The 22,406-nt window shown below is 44.5% G+C and overlaps 1 protein-coding gene across 1 annotated transcript in view; it reads left to right on the top strand.

Moving 5' to 3' along the window:
* The window catches only part of LOC120052369 (dual specificity protein phosphatase 8-like), a 91,016-nt gene that overhangs the window by 10,989 nt on the left and 57,621 nt on the right, over positions 1–22,406 (top strand). The gene's annotated exons all lie outside the window — the stretch shown is intronic.

Below are 22,406 nucleotides of genomic sequence, written 5' to 3'. Positions count from 1 at the left end.
TTGCCTATTGTCCTGTAGCCCATCCCAGCCTTGTGCAGGTCTACAATTTTATCCCTGATGTCCTTACACAGCTCTCTGGTCTTGGCCATTGTGGAGAGGTTGGAGTCTGTTTGATTGAGTGTGTGGACAGGTGTCTTTTATACAGGTAACGAGTTCAAACAGGTGCAGTTACTACAGGTAATGAGTGGAGAACAGGAGGGCTTCTTAAAGAAAAACTAACAGGTCTGTGAGAGCCGGAATTCTTACTGGTTGGTAGGTGATCAAATACTTATGTCATGCAATAAAATGCAAATTAATTACTTAAAAATCATACAATGGGATTTTCTGGATTTTTGTTTTAGATTCCGTCTCTCACAGTTGAAGTGTACCTATGATAAAAATTACAGACCTCTACATGCTTTGTAAGTAGGAAAACCTGCAAAATCGGCAGTGTATCAAATACTTGTTCTCCCCACTGTATGTCACGCAACGAGAGTTGAGTGTGGACGAACAGATTCGGTTAAGACCTCCGAGCTGTAATAACAATGGTTCTGACAGTTCAGTCAGTCATCCAAAATGAGCCCTCCCCAGCTTGCAAGTTTATGCTTGTTTCTAGAAACTTCCGCGAGAATTTGAAACTTGTCTGCAGAAGTTATCGGACTACAAAATTAACATGTGCTTTAGCTGTCACCCTGGCCTGGTATTAGCTACACTATCTGGCTACTTCCCATTCCCTACTGCAGGACAGCAGTGCTCGGCAAGTGGGAATGGGTTGCGAAGGACACACTGTGCCCTGTGTTAGGGTGCTTGAGGAGTTAGGGTGCTTGAGGAGTTAGGGAGCGTGAGGAGGTAGGGAGCGTGAGGAGGTAGGGAGCGTGAGGACGTAGGGAGGGTGAGGACGTAGGGAGGGTGAGGACGTAGGGAGGGTGAGGACGTAGGGAGCGTGAGGACGTAGGGAGGGTGAGGACGTAGGGAGGGTGAGGACGTAGGGAGCGTGAGGACGTAGGGAGCGTGAGGACGTAGGGAGCGTGAGGACGTAGGGAGCGTGAGGACGTAGGGAGCGTGAGGACGTAGGGAGCGTGAGGACGTGGGGAGCGTGAGGACGTGGGGAGCGTGAGGACGTGGGGAGCGTGAGGACGTGGGGAGCGTGAGGACGTAGGGAGCGTGAGGACGTAGGGAGCGTGAGGACGTAGGGTGCGTGAGGACGTGGGGAGCGTGAGGACGTGGGGAGCGTGAGGACGTAGGGAGGGTGAGGACGTAGGGAGGGTGAGGACGTAGGGAGGGTGAGGACGTAGGGAGGGTGAGGACGTAGGGAGCGTGAGGACGTAGGGAGGGTGAGGACGTAGGGGGGGTGAGGACGTAGGGAGCGTGAGGACGTAGGGAGCGTGAGGACGTAGGGAGCGTGAGGACGTAGGGAGCGTGAGGACGTAGGGAGGGTGAGGACGTAGGGAGGGTGAGGACGTAGGGAGGGTGAGGACGTAGGGAGCGTGAAGACGTAGGGAGCGTGAGGACGTAGGGAACGTGAGGACGTAGGGAACGTGAGGAGTTAGGGAGCGTGAGGACGTAGGGAGCGTGAGGACGTAGGGAGCGTGAGGACGTAGGGAGCATGAGGAGTTAGGGAGGGTGAGGACGTAGGGAGCGTGAGGACGTAGGGAGCGTGAGGACGTAGGGAGCATGAGGACGTAGGGAGCATGAGGAGTTAGGGAGCGTGAGATTTGGATCAAGGGGTCCAGAGGCAGGGTGTTTGTGGGTGAGGGGCAGTGTGTGGTGAACGGTCATCATCGGTCATTTGAGTGATTTGGTCACACGATACACCCCCCCCCCCCCCCCCCCCTACACCCCCGCTAGCACTTCATAATAGCTCCACATAAAGCATTCAGAATGGATTAGTTAATAGTTTATTCATAATTGATTAATCATTACTCCATTCATAAGATGATGAATGTAGGTCCTTATAAACCATTTACTAATCAGTTAGATGTTATCAGCTAAAGTGTGGGGTATAAATACTTTATAAATCATTTATAAATGTTTTGAGTGACCAGTGTAATTTCTCACAAAAAGATGAACAGATGGACATTCCAACAGTACATGATGTTCCTTAAGGTCTCAAAATGACCTGGATCCTATCAATGGTTAAACAATAAGCACACAAACAGAGGATGTTAAAGAAAATATTTTAAACATTTTATTCCAAAACAGTAACTTCAAACTTCAAACTATGCTGAGTAAAGTAACATAAGCATTTCTTGGCAGTGACTTTTCTACCATAACCAAAGTGTGGATTACAGTCACACCTCAGAGCAGTCTAATATCGGTTAACCCAGAAATAAAATCTTGTGCAATTTGGTCAGCTGCATGACTAAATTATGGGTCCATACTTTTATTGAACCTTTATTTAAACGTTGAGATTAAAAATCTCTTTTTACAAGAGAGCCCCATACGTGTTAGAAATTGGGAGTTGTGGTTTGCTGCGAAGACTCCACCCAAAAGCAAAGGCACCTACCCCCACCTCAATCACATAACAGGAGTAATGAAGGCACAAATGCATAAAAAACTAACTAAAAGTCCATTTAAAACTTCTTATGGATCAAATCCCGTTAGCAGGATCGATTTGACAACATCCGGTGAAATGGCAGAGCACCAAATTCAAATTAAATGAATAGAAATATTTAACTTTCATACAAGTACAATACACAAGTACAATACACCAAAATAACGCTTAACTTCTTGTTAATCCAGCCACCGTGTCAGATTTCAAAAAGGCTTTACGGCGAAAGCAAACCATGCTATTATCTGAGGACAGCACCCCATCAAACAAACACATGACAATCATATTTCAACCCGCCAGGCGCGACACAAAACTCAGAAATAACTATATAATTCATGCCTTACCTTAGAAGATCTTCTTCTGTTGGCACTCCAATATGTCCCATAAACATCACAAATGGCCCTTTTGTTCTGGAATAGTAGATCTGAATAGAAAACACTCTGAAGTTTCTAAAACTGTTTGAATAATGTCTGTGAGTATAACAGAACTGATTTGGCAGGCGAAACCCCGAGCACAATCCATCCAGGGATTTTTTTTTTAGAGGTCAATCTGTTTTCCATTAGATTTCTATGGCAAGCCCGTTTTAATAGAAATATGCTTGCAGTTCCTATGGCTTCCACTAGATGTCAACAGTCTTTAGAGGGAGTTGAAAGTCCGTGTTGCCCAGCAACAGCCCCAAAACATCACTGCTCTAGAAGAGATCTGCATGGAGGAATGGGCCAAAATACCAGCAACAGTGTGTGAAAACCTTGTGAAGACTTACAGAAAATGTTTGACCTCTGTCATTGCCAACAAAGGGTATATAACAAAGTATTGAGAAACTTTTGTTATTGACCAAATACTTATTTTCCACCATAATTTGCAAATAAATAAATTAAAAATCCTACAATGTGATTTTCTGGAATTCTTTTTCTCATTTTGTCTGTCATAGTTGAAGTTTTAAGTGGGAGAAGTTGCACAATTGGTGACTGACTAAATACTTTTTTGCCCCACTGTAGACATAGACAATAACCCACGAACTACCCAAATGAATATGGCTGCCTAAATATGGTTCCCAATCAGAGACAACGATAGACAGCTGTCTCTAATTGAGAACCAATCTAGGCAACCATAGACATACATACACCTAGACTAGACACTGCCCCATAAACATACAAAACCCCTAGACAATACAAAACACATACATCCCCCATGTCACACCCTGACCTAACTAAAATAATAAAGAAAGCAAAGATAACTAAGGCCAGGGCGTGACAGTACACCCCCCCCCCCCCCCCCCCAAAGGTGCGGACTCCGGCCGCAAAACCTGACACAGAAGGGGAGGGTCCGGGTGGGCCTTCTTACGGCGGCGGCTCGGTGTGGGACGTGGACCCCACTCCACCATAGTCAATACCCGCTTTGGTGGCGCCTCTGGAGCGAGGACCCTTACAGCGAGTCCCGGACTGAAGACCATCCTAGAGGGCGCCACTGGATGGAGGGGCAGCTCCGGACTAAGGGGTGGCTCCGGACTGAGGGGCGGCTCCGGACTGAGGGGCGGCTCCGGACTGGCGGGCGGCTCCGGACTGGCGGGCGGCTCTGGCAGCTCCTGACTGGCAGGCGGCTCTGGCAGCTCCTGACTGGCGGGCGGCTCTGGCGGCTCCTGACTGACTGACGGCTCTGGCGGCTCCTGACTGGCGGGCGGCTCTGGCGGCTCCTGACTGGCGGGCGGCTCTGGCGGCTCCTGACTGGCGGGCGGCTCTGGCGGCTCCTGACTGGCGGGCGGCTCTGGCGGCTCAGGACAGACGGGCGGCTCTGACGGCTCAGGACAGACGGGCGGCTCTGACGGCGCTGGGCAGACGGACAGCGCAGGCGGCGCTGGGCAGACGGACAGCTCAGACGGCGCTGGGCAGACGGGCAGCGCAGGCGTCGCTGGGCAGACGGGCAGTGCAGGCGGCGCTGGGCAGACGGGCACACCTGTAGGGAGGAGACGGAGAGACAGCCTGGTGCATGGGGCTGCCACAGGACCCACCAGGCTGGGGAGACCTACAGGAGGCTTGGTGTTAGGAGGAGGCACCGGAAGGACCGGGCTGTGGGGGAGCACTGGAGCTCTGGTGCGCAGTCTTGGCACCACTCCCCCAGGCTGGATAACTACTCTAGCCCGGACCCGCCAGAGTGCAGGCACAGGTTGAACCGGGCTGTGGGTGAGCACTGGAGATCTAGTGCCTACTATGCGCACCTCTCACTTAGGCTCCACTCCCACATTTGCCCGGCACGAGCGGAGCGCAGGCATAGGACGCACTGCACCCTCCCAGCGCCCCGGAGACACAGCACGCAGAGCCGGCGCAGGATAACCTGGACCGAAACGGCGTACCGGAGACCAGACACGCTGAGCAGGCACAATACGCCCTGGCTGGATGCCCACACTCGCAAGACACTTTCGGGGGGCTGCCCTATAGCGCACCGGGCTATGGGCACGTACTGGCGACACCGTGCGCTTAACCGCATAACACGGTGCCTGACCAGTAACGCGCTGCTTATAATAAGCACGAGGAGTGAGCTCAGGTCTGCTACCTGGCTTAGCCACACTCCCTGTGTGTCCCCCCACAAAAAAATTCTGGGGCTGCCTCTCGTACCTGTCGCGCTGCCGTGCTGCCTCCTCATATCGCCGCCGCTCAGCCTTCGCTCCCTCCAGCTCAGCTTTGGGGCGGCGATATTCCCCAGCCTGTGCCCAGGGTCCTTCTCCGTTTAAAATCTCCTCCCATGTCCAGGAGTCCTGATATTTTGGCCGCTGCTGCTGCTGCTGTTGCTGCCCGTTACCATGCTGCTTGGTCCTTTTGTGGTGGGTGATTCAGTAACGACTGTCTTCGGGTGAAAGAGAGGAGGACCAAGATGCAGCGTGAATATCATCCATATTTAATGGGAAATACTTAAACACCGAACAAAACAACAAACCGACAAAAAGGAACGAAGACGATACAGTCCCGTAACGTGACACTAAACACTGGTACACTGGAATAGGAACAATCACCCACCAACAAACAGTGAAAACAGGATACCTTAATATGGTTCCCAATCAGAGACAATGACAAACACCTGCCTCTGATTGAGAACCATATTAGGCCAAACAACAAACCCAACATAGAAACACAAAACATAGAATGCCCACCCAGCTCACGTCCTGACCAACTAAACAAAGACTAAACAAAGGAAATAAGGTCAGGAACGTGACAGCAACTCTGCCTAGAATGCCGTATCCCGGAGTCGCCTCTTCACTGTTGACGTTGAGACTGGTGTTTTGCAGGTACTAAACTAAGCAAAAAAAGAAACGTCCTCTCACTGTCAACTGCGTTTATTTTCAGCAAACTTAACGAGTGTAAATATTTGTATGAACATAACAAGATTAAAACACTGAGACATAAACTGAACAAGTTCCACAGACATGTGACTAACAGAAATGAAATAATGTGTCCCTGAATAAAGGGGGGTCAAAATCAAAAGTAACAGTATCCGGTGAGACAAAACCGCGACTCGTCAGTGAATAGCACTTTTTTCCAGTCCTGTCTGGTCCAGCGACGGTGGGTTTGTGTCCATAGGCGACGTTGTTGTCTACAAGCCCTCAGTCCAGTCTCTCTCAGCCTATTGCGAACAGTCTGAGCGCTGATGGAGGGATTATGCGTTCCTGGTGTAACTCGGGCAGTTGTTGTTGCCATCCTGTGCCTGTCCCGCAGGTGTGATGTTCAGATGTACCGATCCTGTGCAGGTGTTGTTACATATGGTCTGCCGCTGCAAGGACGATCAGCTGTCCATCCTGTCTCTCTGTAGTGCTGTCTTAGGCGTCTCACAGTATGGACATTACAATTTATTGCCCTGGCCACATCTGCAGTCCTCATGCCTCATTGCAGCATGCCTAAGGCACGTTCACGCAGATGAGCAGGGACCCTGGGCATCTTTCTTTGGTGTTTTTCAGAGTCAGTAGAAAGGCCTCTTTATTGTCCTAAGTTTTCATAACTGTGACCTTAATTGCCTACCGTCTGTAAGCTGTTAGTGTCTTAACGACCGTTCCACATGTTCAAGTTCATTAATTGTTTATGGTTCATTGAACAAGCATAGGGAAACAGTGTTTAAACCCTTTACAATGAAGATCTGTGAAGTTATTTGGATTTTTATGAATTACCTTTGAAAGACAGGATCCTGAAAAAGGGACGTTTCTTTTTTTGCTAAGTTTATTTAATGAAGCTGCCAGTTGAGGACTTGTGAGGCGTCTGTTTCTCAAACTAGACACTCTAATGTACTTGTCCTCTTGCTCAGTTGTGCACCGGGGCCTCCCACTCCTCTTTCTATTCTGGTTAGAGCCCGTTTGTGCTGTTCTGTGAAGGGAGTAGTAGACAACGTTGTACGAGATCTTCAGCTTCTTGGCAATTTCTCGCATTGAATAGCCTTCATTTCTCAGAACAAGAATAGACTGACGAGTTTCAGAAGAATGTACTTTGTTTCTAGCCATTTTGAGCCTGTTATCGATCCACAAATGCTGATGCTCCAGATACTCAAATAGTCTAAAGGCAGTCTAAAAAGACAGTTTTCAGCTGTGCTAACATAATTGCAAAAGGGTTTTCTAATGATCAATTAGCCTTTTAAAATGATAAACTTAGATTAGCTAACACAAAGTGCCATTTTGAACACAGGAGTGATGGTTGCTGATAATGGGCCTCTGTAAACATATGTAGAAATCTGCCATTTCCAGCTACAATAGTCATTTACAACATTAACAATGTCTACACTGTATTTCTGATCAATTTGATGTTATTTTAATGGACAATTTTTTAAATGTTCTTTCAAAAACAAGGACATTTCGAAGTGACCCCAAACTTTTGAACGGTAGTGTAAGTGTTTAGTCAAATCATTAGTTAGCTAACTATCTATCACATGAATTGTGCAAAAATATGATACTTAACGTTAACTAGCTAAGCGCTAGCCAGTCAGTCAGTGGCGCTGACAGATTAAACTGGTATCAACAAAATGTGTTTCACTCTATCCCATAAAACATGACATTGTTAACTATGCATGTATGCCATTAGTTGCAATAAATATTGTTGTTGCCAAAGGTTTGCTGCAGATTCACCACTAGTGGCAAACGTTTGCAAAATCTGGCAATATTTTGTGGCACACTATCTAGTTTGCATCAAATTTGTCACAAACTAACGGGATGTTTGCAGCAACAAATTCATTTCTGTAAGGGAATTTGTAAATAACTAGGTTACAAAAATGTACAAATGTGGGAGTAATGATTAATAAATGATGAATAAACTATTTAGTAATCCATTATAAATGCTTTATTATGTGGAGGTATTATAAAGTGCTACCACACCCTTTCACAGCAAATGATAGAGGGGACCTTTGCCCCAACACGACAGACAGACAGACAGACAGACAGACAGACAGACAGACAGACAGACAGACAGACAGACAGACAGACACACACACACACACACAGACACACACACACACACACACACACGCATAGCAGTGCCAGCTGCCAGTGCCAGTCAATGACATCATATCACCATTGAGTGTTATCTTTACTGACGGGGTTGTTTGTACAGTCTCAAACCCTGCTGGTAGACTAAAGCTTTGATGGTTAGAACCAGCACCCACCTGCATCTACAGCGCCTTCAGAACGTATTCACACTCCTAGACTTTTGCCACATTTTGTTACAGCCTGAATTCAAAATGGATTAAAGATGGTTTTTATGGCAAAGTGAAAATATGTTTTTAGACATTTTTGTTAATTCTTCAGAAATGTCATATTTACATAAGTATTCACACCCCTGTCAATCAATACATGCTAGAATCACCTTAGGCAGTGATTAAAGTTGTGAGTCTTTCTGGGTAAATCTCTAAGAGCTTTCCACACCTGGATTGTACACTATTTGAACATTATTATTTGTTTAATTCTTCAAGCTCTACCAAATTGGTTGTTGATCATTGCTATACAGCCATTTTCAAGTCGTGCCATTGATTTTCAAGTTGATTTAAGTCATAACTGTAACTCGTCCACTCAGGAACATTCAATGTCGTCTTGGTAAGCAATTCCAGTGTACGGTGCATTCAGAAAGTATTCAAACCCCTTGACTTTTTTCACATTTTGTTACGTTACAGCCTTATTCTAAAATTGATTAAATCTTTTTTCCCTCATCAATCTACACACAATGCCACATAATGACAAAGCAAAAACAGGTTAAAAGCACACCTGTATTTGGGGAGTTTCTCCCATTCTTCTCTGCAGATTCCCTCAAGCTCTGTCAGGTTGGATCGGGAGCGTCACTGCACGTCTATTTTCAGGTCTCTCCAGAGATGTTCGATCAGGTTCAAATCCGGGCTCTGGCTGGGCCACTCAAGGACATTCAGAGACTTGTCCCGAAGCCACTCCTGCGTTGTCTTGGCTGTGTGCTTAGGGTCGTTGTCCTGTTGGAAGGTGAACCAAAAAATGTCTGCAGCATTGAAGCTCCCCAAGAACACAGTGGCCTCCATCATTCTTAAATGGAAGAAGTTTGTTGGAACCACTGGACGCCCTGCCAAACTGAGTAATCGGGGGAGAAGGGCCTTGGTCAGTGAGGTGACCAAGAATCCGATGGTCACTCTGACAATGCTCCAGCGTTCCTCTGTGGAGATGGGAGAACCTTCCAGAAGGACAGCCATCTCTGCAGCACTCCACCAATCAGGCCTTTATGGTAGAGTGACCAGACTGAAGCCACTCCTCAGTAAAAGGACGATGACAGCCCGCTTGGAGTTTGCCAAAAGGCACCTAAAGACTCTCTGACCATGAGAAACAAGATTCTCTGGTCTGATGAAATCAAGATTGAACTTGGCCTGAATGCCAAGTGTCATGTCTGGAGGAAACCTGGCCCATCCCTGCAGTGAAGCATGGTGGTGGCAGCATCATGCTGTGGGGATATTTTTCAGCAGCAGGGACTGGGAGACTAGTCGGGATCGAGGGAAAGATGAATGTAGAAAAGTACAGAGAGATCCTTGATGAAAATCTGCTCCAGAGCGCTTAGGACCTCAGACTGCTGCGAAGGTTCCAGAGTTTAAGAGGATCTGCATAGAAGAATGGGAGAAACTCCCCAAATACATGTGTGCCAAGCTTGTAGCATCATACCCAAGAATGCACTGTATGTACTGAACAAAAATATAAAGGCAAAATGTAAAGTGTTGGTCCCATGTTACATGAGCTGAAATAAAATATATCAAAAATGTTCCATGTGCACAACAAGCTTATTTCTCTCAAATGTTGTGAGCAAACTTGTTTACATCCCTGTTAGTGAGCATTTCTCCTTTGCCAAGGCAATTCATCCACCAGACGGGTGTGGCATATCAAGAAGCTGATTAATCAGCATGATCATTACACAGGTGCAACTTGTGCTGAGGACAATAAAAGGCCTCTGAAATGTTTTGTCACACAACACCTGTAATGCCCGGGGTGTCGTGGATGCAAGGAGTCAAACGCAGGAGACAGAGAGTTCAGAGTAGCGTTCAAATTTAATTCCCCACACGGGTGAAAACACGACGCTACTCTAACCCAAAATGCTTCACCACAAGCAAAGTGAGAAACACAAATAAACATAAACCAACGAACATGTATCCTGACACACAAGAATGTACAGGCTGTACACACAACAATCCCGCACACCCAGCAGGCCGGGCTGCTGGGTAATAAAGCCCCACAAATCACCCTAACCACAAACAGGTGTCAATAATCAACAAAAAGGGAGGGGGAGGAAAAGTCAGTAGCAGCTAGTAGGCCGGTGACGACGACCGCCGAGCGCCACCCGAACAGGAAGGGGAGCCACCTTCGGTGGGAGTCGTTACAACACCATGCCACTGTTGTCTCACGTTATGAGGGAGCGAGCAATTGGCATGCTGAGTACAAGAATTTCCAACAGAGTAGTTGCCAGAGAATTATCACACCCATCATTATCGTATTTCCCAGCATGCTGGATTGCTGGTAGATTTAACAAAAAATTGTTTGTGCATTTACTTTGATTGATTGATTAACCTTATGTTACACAAAGATAAATAACATACATTTTCTAAATTAATCGAATCTAAATGAATCCAATTTTTTTGCACCCGTTACTGTAATGTTTGTTCCAGTTCAGACTATTTGGGTAGTCCCAACCCGGACACTCATTCTGAGTGCATGTTGCATTTGAATGAAACATCTTATGGTGTCTGGATTCAAACACATCACTTTACAAGTCATCAAAATGTGACTTGTGAGTAGGGTGGCACAATTCTGTTAACTTTGGCAAAATTCCCAGGATTTCCAGAAATTCTGGTTGTGCATTTACTGGAATGGAAGCAGGAAATTCAACCAGGATTTTGGAATAATCTGGGAGTTTTGCAACCCTACTTGCAAGCCTTATAACTAATGGTATGAAGGATGACCTTACAGGGTACTGTGATGTTGCATTTGATAGCAAAGCTCCGAGGAATGCTTAAAAATTGCTATGCAGTTTACCGATCCCTGTATCACTTTATCAGAAGCACGTGATCAATGACGTACGAAGCTTCGTTTTGTCGAACAACCACCTGATTGGTTTGGTATTGGTTTGGTAGAAGTCAAAACGGCTACGCTATGCATGTGCTATGGAGTGTGGGACGTCATCTATAATCATTTGGCTGTTCTATATTATTTTGACCAGCAGGCGCCACTAGTGTACACTGTGTTAATCAAAGCCTCGAGAATTTAACCTATTTTCGACCGAATTGGCTGGAAAACGTCAACGCTTCAGGAAGCTTCATTTCCCCATCACTACAGGGTACCACTACAGTGACAAGTGTTTGTACCCCTTTAGGAACACATCTAAACCTTTTTCTCTGAGAGTTGACTACAATGGCCTGAAACTCATCAGGCCTGCAAGTCACATTATGCTGGCTTGGAAGGTGATGTGTAATTTCTATTGGAATCAAGCCAGTGTGGGGATATCCATGTTTAGAATTGTTTTCATCACCTGCATCCTGTATTCAAAATGACTGCCACGGTTGGGTAGACTAAGCTACAAGACTACCTGAAGTGTCTAAAGTGGAACAACCATTTCAGTAACAGGGGCAATAAATCCAAGCAACATATTGGATTAGTTTAGAACATTTTATAATTTTTATTTGAGTAGCATAAGGTGATTAAAATTAATAAATCAATCATGCACAAACAATTAAAAAAAGAAACCTGCAATAGAGTTTGCTGGGAAATATGATAATGATGGTAGTGGTTTTGGTTCAAAGTGATGTGTATGAGTTTCAGGCTCCTGTATCAGGGTAAAAGTAGGCCCTCAAAATAACGCTTATTTTGTTGATTATTTTTTAATGATACCATATTCACTTAGGATCTCACTTGGTGAAGTAAATATAACCGAAAATGTCTCTGTCACTAACAAATACAGTAATGTGTGGTAACTCTACAATTTACTCGAGGCAAGGCACTCTGGGAAATATTTGAAGGCTTTACACTAAGCAGTATGTTAATTTAACACTGTTCCCATGTCTACATGGGTCCACAGACTCAACACGGTCAGTGTTAATTTAACACTGTCAGTGTTCATGTGTTTATTTTTTAACACGGGTATATATGCTGTGTCTGTCTTCTCTGCAGCAGCAGTTGAAATCATTAGGTTTCTACCTAGAACATTTTATGCTCTCACTGCAGGCCATTTTCCCTACTGCCTGTGTCATGTTTGTTGCTCATAATGTCCTATTTGAAGCCAGACCTCTCGTTATTGTACACAGATAAAACACCCGCTGAGAGGCAGAGCGTGAGGTCTTAGACTCACAGGCCAGTAACGGAGGGGAAAACGCTCTCCCACTCCCTCCCTCCCTTCTTCTCTTTCTGTGGAGGAGGTAAGAGAAAAGACATCTACTTACATCCTGCTGTGATGCTCTCTCTCAATTTCAATTTAAGGGGCTTTATTGGCATGGGAAACATATGTTTACAATGCCAAAGCAAGTGAAATAGATAATAAACAAAAGTGAAATTAACAATATAAATTGAACAGTAAACATTACACTTACAAAATTTCCAAATGATCATAGATGCTTCATCTCTCTTTCTCTCTCTCTGTCACTATCTCTCTATTTCTGTCTGTCTCTCTCGCTCTCTCTCTGTCACTATCTCTATATTTCTGTCTGTCTGTCTCTCTCTCTCTCTCTCTGTCACTATCTCTCTATTTCTGTCTGTCTGTCTGTCTCTCTCTCTCTCTCTCTCTCTGTCACTATCTCTCTATTTCTCTGTCTGTCTCTCTCTCTCTCTCTCTCTCTCTATTTCTGTCTGTCTGTCTCTCTCTCTCTGTCACTATCTCTCTATTTCTATCTGTCTGTCTCTCTCTCTCTCTCTGTCACTATCTCTCTATTTCTGTCTGTCTCTCTGTCTCTCTGTCTCTGTCTCTTTGTCACTGTCTCTTTCACTATCTCTCTGTCTCTGTCTCTGTCTCTCTGTCTCTCTGTCACTGTCTCTGTCTCTGTCACTATCTCTCTATTTCTGTCTCTCTCTCTCTCTCTGTCTCTGTCTCTGTCTCTCTGTCTCTCTGTCACTGTCTCTGTCTCTGTCACTATCTCTCTATTTCTGTCTCTCTCTCTCTCTCTCTCTCTCTCTCTGTCTCTCTGTCACTGTCTCTGTCTCTTTCACTATCTCTCTATTTCTGTATCTCTCTCTGTCTCTGTCTCTCTGTCTCTGTCTCTCTGTCACTATCTCTCTATTTCTGTCTCTCTCTCTCAATTCAATTCAATTCAAGGGGCTTTATTGGCATGGGAAACGTGTTAACATTGCCAAAGCAAGTGAGGTAGATAATATACAAAAGTGAAATAAACAATAAAAATTAACAGTAAACATTACACATACAGAAGTTTCAAAACAATAAAGACATTACAAATGTCATATTATATATATACAGTGTTGTAACAATGTACAAATGGTTAAAGTACACAAGGGAAAATAAATAAGCATAAATATGGGTTGTATTTACAATGGTGTTTGTTCTTCACTGGTTGCCCTTTTCTCTCTCTCTCTCTGTCTCTGTTTCTCTGTCACTGTCTCTGTCTCTGTCACTATCTCTCTCTCTCTCTCTCTCTCTCTCTCTCTCTCTCTCTCTCTCTCTCGCTCTCTCTCTCTCTCGCTCTCTCTCTCAATTCAATCCAATTTGCTTTATTGGCATTACGTAACAACGTACATATTGCCAAAGCGTACTTTGGAGATTAAGTGAGACATTTACAATATTAACCTCTAATTCCTCCCAAACCCGGATCCGGGAGCACCCCCATCAGTAAAAAAGCTGACTAGCATAGCCTAGCATAGCGTCACAAGTAAATACTAGCATCTAAATATCATTAAATCACAAGTCCAAGACACCAGATGAAAGATACACATCTTGTGAATCCAGCCATCATTTCTGATTTTTAAAATGTTTTACAGGGAAGACACAATATGTAAATCTATTAGCTAACCACGTTAGCAAAAGACACCACTTTTTTTACTCCACCAGTTTTTTACTCCATCAGTAGCTATCACAAATTCGACCAAATAAAGATATAAATAGCCACTAACCAAGAAACAACTTCATCAGATGACAGTCTGATGACATATTTATTGTATAGCATATGTTTTGTTAGAAAAATGTGCATATTTCAGGTATAAATCATAGTTTACCATTGCAGCCACCATCACAACTCTCACCAAAGCGACTAGAATAACTACAGAGAGCAACGTGTATTACCTAATTACTCATCATAAAACATTTCTTAAAAATACACAGCGTACAGCAATTGAAAGACACAGATCTTGTGAAAACAAGCGTAAACACAATATAGCGTTATATTAGCTTACCACAATAGCAAACATCACAACAGCATTGATTCAAGCCAAAAATAGTGATAACGTATAAACCACCAAAAGATATTAATTTTTTCACTAACCTTCTCAGAATTCTTCAGATGACAGTCCTATAACATCATATTACACAATGCATATAGAGTTTGTTCGAAAATGTGCATATTTAGCGGCACAAATCGTGGTTATACAATGTGATTAGTGGCCAAAAATTCAAGCAATCTGTCCGGCGCCATCTTGGAGAGGCACCTATTCTAATCGAAAACTATTCATAAACTTGACTAAAAAATACAAGTTGGACAGCAAATGAAAGATAAATTAGTTCTTAATGCAATCGCTGTGTTACATTTTTAAAATTAACGTTACTTCAAGCATACAGCGTGCGCTAAAGCGAGACGCACCGAAATTCATGGCGGAATTATTATTTGACATTTGTCAACATAAGTACGAATTAACAGCATAAAGACTGCTTACTATTAGCTGAGCTTCCATCAGAATCTTGGGCAAGGTGTCCTTTCTCCAGAACAATCGTCTTTGGGTTGAAAGATGTCCTCTTGTCCTGTCGAAATAGCCGCTAACGTTAGCCACCCACTGGAGAGGTGTCCAACTCGTGAAAGCGCATCAGAAAGAAATCCAGGAAAATTGCAATAAACTGCTATAAACTGCTATAAGTCGGTTTAAATTAACTACCTTATGATGTCTTTAACACCTATAACGAATAAAAACATGACCGGAGATATAGAACTACTAAAACGAAAGCGTTTGCAGGACGCCATTGTGATGTCTTCTTGCGCCAGGCGCACCGTTGAAAAGGACGGTACTTCCGTTCCACGGTCTTATATAGGGTCCCAGATTGCGCAATCCACTCCATTCAAATTCTCCCCGCTTACTGACATCTAGAGGAAGACGTATGCAGTGCATGTAGCCCGATGGCTTACATGGGGACTTATAAACTGGCCTCAGAACAGGGACCTCGATTTCTGAAATCTCACTCCCTGACAGGAAATGTGCTGCAGAATGAGTTCTGTTTCACTCAGAGAAATAATTCAAACGGTTTTAGAAACTAGAGAGTGTTTTCTATCCAATAGTAATAATAATATGCATATTGTACGAGCAAGAATTGAGTACGAGGCAGTTTAATTTGGGAACGAAATTATTACATAGTGCAAATAGCACCCCCTATTGCCAAGAGGTTATTAACATCATTAAAATAATAATAATCAAGATTGTCAACGGGACAATCAGTAACAATAATAATCAAGGGTAAAAATAACCATACAATTAACAGTAACAATGGCATGAAGGACATGTGCAGGTTGGTTTGTCTCTCAATCTCTCTGTCTCTCCCTCTCTCACTCTCACTCTCACACTCACTCTCCTCAATTCAATTCAAAGGGCTTTATTGGCATAGGAAACATATGTTTACATTGCCAAAGCAAGTGAAATAGATAATAAACGAAAGTGAAATATACAATAAAAAATGTACAGTAAACATTACACTCACAGAAGTTTCAAAGGAATAGAGACATTTGGAATGTCATAGTATGTGTTATAACTATACAAATGCACAATGGGTTGTATTTGCAGTGGTGTTTGTTCTCCACTGGTTGCTGCGGTGATGCACACTGTGGTATTTCACCCAGTAGATATGGGAGTTTATCAAAATTTGATTTGTTTTCGAATTCTTTGTGGGTCTGTGTAATATGAGGGAAATATGTGTCTCTAATATGGTCATACATTTGGCAGGAGGTCAGGAAGTGCAGCTCAGTTTCCACCTCATTTTGTGGGCAGTGTGCACATAGCTTGTCTTCTCTTGAGAACCAGGTGTGCTTTCGGCGGCCTTTCTCAATAGCAAGGCTATACTTACTGAGTCTGTACATAGTCAAAGAGTTCCTTCATTTTAGGTCAGTCACAGTGGTCAGGTATTCTGCCACTGTGTACTTTCTGTTTAGGGCCAAATAGCATTCTAGTTTGCTCAGTTGTTTTGTAAATTCTTTCCAATGTGTCAAGTAATTATCTTTTTGTTTTCTCATGACTTGGTTGGGTCTAATTGTGTTGCTGTCCTGGGGCTCTGTGGGGTCTGTTTGTGTTTGTGAACAGAGCCCCAGGACCAACTTGCTTAGGGGGCTCTTCTCCAGGTTAATTTCTCTGTAGGTGATGGGTTTGTTATGGAAGGTTTGGGAATCGCTTAGTTTTAGGTGGTAGTAGAATTTAACGTCTCTTTTCTGGATTTTGGTAATTAGCGGGTATCGGCCTAATTCTGCTCTGCATGCATTATTTGGAGTTTAACGTTGTACACGGATGATATTTTTGCAGAATTCTGCATGCAGTCTCAATTTGGTGTTTGTCCATTTTGAGAATTCTTGGTTGGTGAGTGGACCCCAGACATCACAACCATAAAGGGCAATCTCTCTCTATCTCTCTCTCTCCCTGCCTCTCTCTCTCTTTCTCTCCCCGCCTCTCTCTCTCTCCTCTCTCTCTTTCTCAGTTGTACCTATGCAACACCTGCATTGTTAATGGTAAAAACAGCAGTATAGTAGTGTAGTGCTGCTGCCTGCTGGCTGGTGAAGGGGGAGGGACTGAGTCTTTTCATATGCTGCAGTATGTCAACTCCAGAGGTTATTGACCTCTAACAATGCAGTAATCATTCTCTCTCTCTCTCTCTCTCTCTCTCTCTCTCTCTCTCTCTCTCTCTCTCTCTCTCTCTCTCAATTAAATTAAATTAAATTAAATTCAAGGGCTTTATTATCAAGGGACACATATGTTAACATTGCCAAAGCAAGTGAACTCAGATGGTATCAGTGGACTCAGATGGTATCAGTGGACTCAGATGGGTATCAGTGGACTCAGATGGTATCAGTGGACTCAGATGGTATCAGTGGACTCAGATGGTATCAGTGGACTCAGATGGGTTCAGTGGACTCAGATGGTATCAGTGGACTCAGATGGGTTCAGTGGACTCAGATGGTATCAGTGGACTCAGATGGTATCAGTGGACTCAGATGGGTTCAGTGGACTCAGATGGTATCAGTGGACTCAGATGGGTATCAGTGGACTCAGATGGGTATCAGTGGACTCAGATGGTATCAGTGGACTCAGATGGTATCAGTGGACTCAGATGGTATCAGTGGACTCAGATGGTATCAGTGGACTCAGATGGGTTCAGTGGACTCAGATGGGTTCAGTGGACTCAGATGGGTTCAGTGGACTCAGATGGTATCAGTGGACTCAGATGGTATCAGTGGACTCAGATGGGTTCAGTGGACTCAGATGGTATCAGTGGACTCAGATGGGTTCAGTGGACTCAGATGGTATCAGTGGACTCAGATGGTATCAGTGGACTCAGATGGGTTCAGTGGACTCAGATGGTATCAGTGGACTCAGATGGGTATCAGTGGACTCAGATGGTATCAGTGGACTCAGATGGTATCAGTGGACTCAGATGGTATCAGTGGACTCAGATGGGTTCAGTGGACTCAGATGGTATCAGTGGACTCAGATGGGTTCAGTGGACTCAGATGGTATCAGTGGACTCAGATGGTATCAGTGGACTCAGATGGGTTCAGTGGACTCAAATGGTATCAGTGGACTCAGATGGGTGTCAGTGGACTCAGATGGGTATCAGTGGACTCAGATGGTATCAGTGGACTCAGATGGTATCAGTGGACTCAGATGGTATCAGTGGACTCAGATGGGTATCAGTGGACTCAGATGGGTGTCAGTGGACTCAGATGGGTATCAGTGGACTCAGATGGGTATCAGTGGACTCAGATGGTATCAGTGGACTCAGATGGTATCAGTGGACTCAGATGGGTTCAGTGGACTCAGATGGGTTCAGTGGACTCAGATGGGATCAGTGGACTCAGATGGGTTCAGTGAACTCAGATGGGTTCAGTGGACTCAGATGGGTTCAGTGAACTCAGATGGTATCAGTGGACTCAGATGGGTTCAGTGGACTCAGATGGTATCAGTGGACTCAGATGGTATCAGTGGACTCAGATGGGTTCAGTGGACTCAGATGGTATCAGTGGACTCAGATGGGTTCAGTGGACTCAGATGGTATCAGTGGACTCAGATGGTATCAGTGGACTCAGATGGTATCAGTGGACTCAGATGGTATCAGTGGACTCAGATGGTATCAGTGGACTGCTGTACTGGAGGTTGTGTTTAAACGCAGACTAGGTGGTCAGGTTGAGATGCTATCTACCCTCTCAGATGGTCACTGACCACACAAAAGTAAAGACGGGGAACAACAGTCTTTTACAGGTGTTGTAATGTACTCTTCTATTCTGTACTCATCCATTCTGTACTCATCATCCATTTTGTACTCATCCATCCATTCTGTACTCCACCATTCTGTACTCCTCCATTCTGTACTCCTCCATTCTGTACTCCTCCATTCTGTACTCCTCCATTCTGTACTCCTCCATTCTGTACTCCACCATTCTGTACTCCTCCATTCTGTACTCCTCCAACCATTCTGTACCCCCCCATTCTGTACTCATCCATTCTGTACTCCTCCATTCTGTACTAATTTATTCTGTACTCATCCATCCATTCTGTACTCATCCACTTTGCATCACTGGCATTTGCTGACTCAAAAACATGTTTTCACTTTTTCATCATGGGGTGTTCTATGCCGATGGGTCAGGAAAAACATGCATCAGTCACCTGTGTGTCTGTCAGCCAAGACACTCTGGTACGGCTGCTGTGTAACGTGAAGCACAAACACACACTGACACACACACATTGACACACACACACACACTGACACACACACACACACACACACACTGAGGCACGCACACACACACACACACACACACACACACACACACACACACACACACACACACACACACACACACACTATTGCAGAGTAATAGACTCTCTGATACACACACCCATCCACTGCATGGCTTGAACTGTGTGTACCATCCACACTATAGACCTGTGTGTCTACCATGACCCACTGCACGGTAAAGCTCACAGAGAAAGACAAGGGGGCCACTGAGCAGTGAACAGTGTTCTTGGAGGAAGTGTTGTTTTGCCCAGCATCTATAGTGTAGTCTTTATGCTATCTGAAGGTCGGAGGAAGTGTTGTTTTGCCCAGCATCTATAGTGTAGTCTTTATGCTATCTGAAGGTCGGAGGAAGTGTTGTTTTGCCCAGCATCTATAGTGTAGTCTTTATGCTATCTGAAGGTCGGAGGAAGTGTTGTTTTGCCCAGCAGCTATAGTGTAGTCTTTATGCTATCTGAAGGTCGGAGGAAGTGTTGTTTTGCCCAGCAGCTATAGTGTAGTCTTTATGCTATCTGAAGGTCGGAGGAAGTGTTGTTTTGCCCAGTATCTATAGTGTAGTCTTTATGCTATCTGAAGGTCGGAGGGAGTGTTGTTTTGCCCAGCAGCTATAGTGTAGTCTTTATGCTATCTGAAGGTCGGAGGAAGTGTTGTTTTGCCCAGCATCTATAGTGTAGTCTTTATGCTATCTGAAGGTCGGAGGAAGTGTTGTTTTGCCCAGCAGCTATAGTGTAGTCTTTATGCTATCTGAAGGTCGGAGGAAGTGTTGTTTTGCCCAGCAGCTATAGTGTAGTCTTTATGCTATCTGAAGGTCGGAGGAAGTGTTGTTTTGCCCAGCAGCTATAGTGTAGTCTTTATGCTATCTGAAGGTCGGAGGAAGTGTTGTTTTGCCCAGCATCTATAGTGTAGTCTTTATGCTATCTGAAGGTCGGAGGAAGTGTTGTTTTGCCCAGCAGCTATAGTGTAGTCTTTATGCTATCTGAAGGTCGGAGGAAGTGTTGTTTTGCCCAGCATCTATAGTGTAGTCTTTATGCTATCTGAAGGTCGGAGGAAGTGTTGTTTTGCCCAGCATCTATAGTGTAGTCTTTATGCTATCTGAAGGTCGGAGGAAGTGTTGTTTTGCCCAGCATCTATAGTGTAGTCTTTATGCTATCTGAAGGTCGGAGGAAGTGTTGTTTTGCCCAGCAGCTATAGTGTAGTCTTTATGCTATCTGAAGGTCGGAGGAAGTGTTGTTTTGCCCAGTATCTATAGTGTAGTCTTTATGCTATCTGAAGGTCGGAGGGAGTGTTGTTTTGCCCAGCAGCTATAGTGTAGTCTTTATGCTATCTGAAGGTCGGAGGAAGTGTTGTTTTGCCCAGCATCTATAGTGTAGTCTTTATGCTATCTGAAGGTCGGAGGAAGTGTTGTTTTGCCCAGCAGCTATAGTGTAGTCTTTATGCTATCTGAAGGTCGGAGGAAGTGTTGTTTTGCCCAGCAGCTATAGTGTAGTCTTTATGCTATCTGAAGGTCGGAGGAAGTGTTGTTTTGCCCAGCAGCTATAGTGTAGTCTTTATGCTATCTGAAGGTCGGAGGAAGTGTTGTTTTGCCCAGCATCTATAGTGTAGTCTTTATGCTATCTGAAGGTCGGAGGAAGTGTTGTTTTGCCCAGCAGCTATAGTGTAGTCTTTATGCTATCTGAAGGTCGGAGGAAGTGTTGTTTTGCCCAGCAGCTATAGTGTAGTCTTTATGCTATCTGAAGGTCGGAGGAAGTGTTGTTTTGCCCAGCAGCTATAGTGTAGTCTTTATGCTATCTGAAGGTCGGAGGGAGTGTTGTTTTGCCCAGCAGCTATAGTGTAGTCTTTATGCTATCTGAAGGTCGGAGGAAGTGTTCTTTTGCCCAGCAGCTATAGTGTAGTCTTTATGCTATCTGAAGGTCGGAGGAAGTGTTGTTTTGCCCAGCATCTATAGTGTAGTCTTTATGCTATCTGAAGGTCGGAGGAAGTGTTGTTTTGCCCAGCATCTATAGTGTAGTCTTTATGCTATCTGAAGGTCGGAGGAAGTGTTGTTTTGCCCAGCATCTATAGTGTAGTCTTTATGCTATCTGAAGGTCGGAGGAAGTGTTGTTTTGCCCAGCAGCTATAGTGTAGTCTTTATGCTATCTGAAGGTCGGAGGGAGTGTTGTTTTGCCCAGCAGCTATAGTGTAGTCTTTATGCTATCTGAAGGTCGGAGGAAGTGTTGATTTGCCCAGCAGCTATAGTGTAGTCTTTATGCTATCTGAAGGTCGGAGGGAGTGTTGTTTTGCCCAGCATCTATAGTGTAGTCTTTATGCTATCTGAAGGTCGGAGGAAGTGTTGTTTTGCCCAGCATCTATAGTGTAGTCTTTATGCTATCTGAAGGTCGGAGGAAGTGTTGTTTTGCCCAGCATCTATAGTGTAGTCTTTATGCTATCTGAAGGTCGGAGGAAGTGTTGTTTTGCCCAGCAGCTATAGTGTAGTCTTTATGCTATCTGAAGGTCGGAGGGAGTGTTGTTTTGCCCAGCAGCTATAGTGTAGTCTTTATGCTATCTGAAGGTCGGAGGAAGTGTTGTTTTGCCCAGCATCTATAGTGTAGTCTTTATGCTATCTGAAGGTCGGAGGGAGTGTTGTTTTGCCCAGCATCTATAGTGTAGTCTTTATGCTATCTGAAGGTCGGAGGAAGTGTTGTTTTGCCCAGCAGCTATAGTGTAGTCTTTATGCTATCTGAAGGTCGGAGGGAGCGCATGAAAACAACATGAAGAAAAGGGTTAAAGAACCCCCTTCCAGTGGTGGTTTAGAGCTGCAATGCGATAGGCTAGGCACTGGTCATGTGACCAAAACCTGCCTGACAACATGGAGAAGGAGCCTGGCTGGCGTGTCACACACACAGCATAGACAAACACAGCCTTTCTTCCTCTTTTACAAACACATTGTGACAAAGCATCTACAGCATGCTGATGCATTGAAGGTGCTTGTACTGTCCATTTACACACATGCATTTGGATGGAATGTTTTGTATTTAACAGATAATATGTCATCATTATTTAGCCGTTATTTACTGTTACGACATCGATTCCTGGATATCAATGTGAAAATACCTTTAGATTTTTTTTTACTCTGTCCAGATGATGTAATACTTGTAATACTGTAATGCTATGTTCCCAAATGTTGTTTCAGTAACCCCATGCACCACCCACCCAACCCCCTCTATATCACATGATTTAAAATG

Source organism: Salvelinus namaycush, chromosome 8 (genome assembly GCF_016432855.1).
Source record: "Salvelinus namaycush isolate Seneca chromosome 8, SaNama_1.0, whole genome shotgun sequence".
Lineage (NCBI taxonomy): Eukaryota > Metazoa > Chordata > Actinopteri > Salmoniformes > Salmonidae > Salvelinus > Salvelinus namaycush.
The sequence above is the reverse complement of the archived record's forward strand: the minus strand, read 5'-3'. Positions and strand labels throughout refer to the sequence as shown.